Source organism: Dipodomys merriami, unplaced genomic scaffold (assembly GCF_024711535.1).
Source record: "Dipodomys merriami isolate MVZ:Mamm:240054 unplaced genomic scaffold, mDipMer1.0.p SCAF_870, whole genome shotgun sequence".
Lineage (NCBI taxonomy): Eukaryota > Metazoa > Chordata > Mammalia > Rodentia > Heteromyidae > Dipodomys > Dipodomys merriami.
Genome location: NW_027206480.1, coordinates 53,923 through 56,760, shown reverse-complemented (window position 1 = coordinate 56,760; position 2,838 = coordinate 53,923).

Below are 2,838 nucleotides of genomic sequence, written 5' to 3'. Positions count from 1 at the left end.
CACCTGGGGATGTTGGGCCACCTCCTATAGCACCCATTCAACCAGTTCCTGAGAGTGGGAGAGAGAGAGAGTGAGAGACAGAGAGAGAGACAGATAGAATGAGAGAGAGAGAGAGAGAGAGAGAGAGAGAGAGAGAGAGAGAGAGAGAGAGAGAGAGAGAGAGAGAGAGAGAGAGAGAGAGAGAACCAGAATTACAGTAAAATCCAGTGCTACTGGCTTAGAACTCTAATCCTAACTAAACAGAAGGCTGAGATATGAGGATCAGGGTTCATAGACAACCCAGGCAGGAACATCTGTGAGAATCTTATCTCCAATGTTCCACCAGAAAAGTGGAAGGGGCACTGTGGGCTCAAGTGATAGAGTGCTAGCCTTGAGCTGAAGAGCACAGGAACAGTGCCTAATCCTAGAGTTCAAGACCCACGACTGAAAAGAAGTGGACTTCCCACCACAAGAAGTGGACTGAATAGCACCCATTTTCCTAGGGATCATGGTAGAGAAGTCAGGCCAAGCTTCCTGTGAACTTGAGGTCATAAGTAGGTCACCTGGCTTCTCTGTGCCTGTTTCCCTAGCTGCAAAATTTAACAAAGTGAAGGATCCCTTTCCTCATAGGGATAGGTTAATAATGAAAGATAGCCATGTTTTGGTTCATAATCCCACACCTGATGCACGATTAATAGCAGGTCCCAACTGAGCCCTTTCTGGTATCTTCCTGTCATATGCTCACAGAATTGGCAAAATCTTATCTGAAGGCTGCTCCCTCTCTGCCTAGATATTCTCCAGAGATCTCTCTGTATAAATCCCTTGTTTCCTCACAACTGTCCTGTGAGGAGAATGAGGTCCATTGGTTGAGGCCCTATCAAGAGCTTCATGTGTGGTCAAGAATGGACTGAGTTTGGGATAATCCATTTAAACCAATGACTGAGCAAGGTGACACATGTCTACCATCCCAACTAGAGAGGACCAGGCCTGGTGGAGCATATCTTTCACAGGAGGACCGCGATCCAACGCAGCCTGAGCATATATTTAGTTTCTATCTCAGAAATGCTCAAGGCAAAAGGTGGCTCATCAGAGCCGGAAGAGGAAACAAGCAGGGGGATCATGGTGCCCCCAGAGGGGTGTTTGACCCGGGTTGAGTTGGTGTTGTGGCATCCACTCACCTGTGCTGCTGAGAGAAACTGTTGGCAGCTGCTCCAAGTGGGGCAGCAGCGGACACATGAGCCCAGAGCAGATGACTAGGGGCAGGGAGCAGGTCGTGGATTTAGGCCTGCTGGCAGCACGCCATTGCCTGGGCTTTGAAACCTGGCACCGCCTGAAGGGAGGGAAGGGGCAGGATGGGGGTGGGAACATCAATTTCCTACTATACTCCAGAGTCACTTCGAGGCTCTTCCTCACCACTCAGCCACCTCTACCTTCTTCAACTACTGGTAGTGGTGTAAACTAACAGAGGGAATCCCAGTGCGACCTGGCAGCATGGAATGTGGGCCTGGCCAGAACTCTTGTATCCCATTGGTCAGAAAGAAACAAGAAAGAATGGGGGTGTGGCCAGAATCCTGTGAAGCAAGCAGAATGGGTGAGTGTCAACAGGCCATCATTTGGCAATTTGAGCTGACAGGATGTTCCCAGGACTTGAGAAGGAGCCCCAGGGGTTAACAAAATAAAAACAGATTGACATGCAGATGGCAGTATGCTAATAAATATATATCTTTATAGAGTGCCAGAGATGTGTATACATTATTGAGTTATATAGACTATATTCCTACCAATTCCTGAGTATTCATTATGCATCCATTTAATTAATGTTATTGTTTAAAACCTTAAACTATTAACGAAAGCACTCAGTGTCCTGAAATTATCATGTTCCTGTAAGTAATTATATTCTTTTAATGCTTCATAAATATTAAATAAAATCAACCAGCATTCTAAAATGATGCTGTTTAATTTTATAGGTTCATCATGCACAATGAATTCATTCAACTGTGACACTGACAAAATTCCAATGTTGTTCCTTTGTATGGGAGCCAGATTTTAGTATCTCCTGGCATTGGTTGGTGTCAGGATGGGGATTCAAAATGACGGCATATGTTGTCATGTGGGCAAAGGTTTTCTGATAGTCTGTCAGCCTTCAGCCATGCAAGGTGAAGTACCCTTTGCAACAGTGTCATTCAGACCCAGAAGTGTCACAGCAAAGAAAGAAAACATAAAAGGCCACATTTTTTCTGTGCATTGTTTTCCTTGCAAGACCTGGGCTTCTAGGATCACAGGAGCACCTGCGTGTCCAGTGGCTTCACCCCATCCTAGGGTGATCGAAGCTGAGGCAGACCTACCACAACCTGAGTTCATGCTGAGAAAAAAAAGCTCCCTGGCTTGCAATTCACACAGTTTTTTCTTACAGGCTTTGGATTTGAACTCAGGATTTGGGTAAATCTACAGCAATGTGGATAAAGGGGAAGGTCACCTTACATGAAGATAAAAATTCAGCCCTGTTCACTAGTCCTGAATTCAAGACCCAGCCCTGGAAAACATACTATATATATATATATATATATATATATATATATATATATATATATATATATATATATATTTATATATATTTATATATATATTTATATATATATTTATATAGTAAAAATAGGATTTATACTTACCCATTGATGTTCAGTCCATACATGTTTGGTGTGTTCCTTGTATCTTTTGTTTTATTCATTTTTTTAACATTGATTTAACTATGATGAAATCCATTCTGTTTATTGCATTGATGACAACCTATCACAGAACATCTAGATTTGTAGAAATGTTCTCCATCATGCCTGACCCCCAGGATTCTCAGAGAAAAGG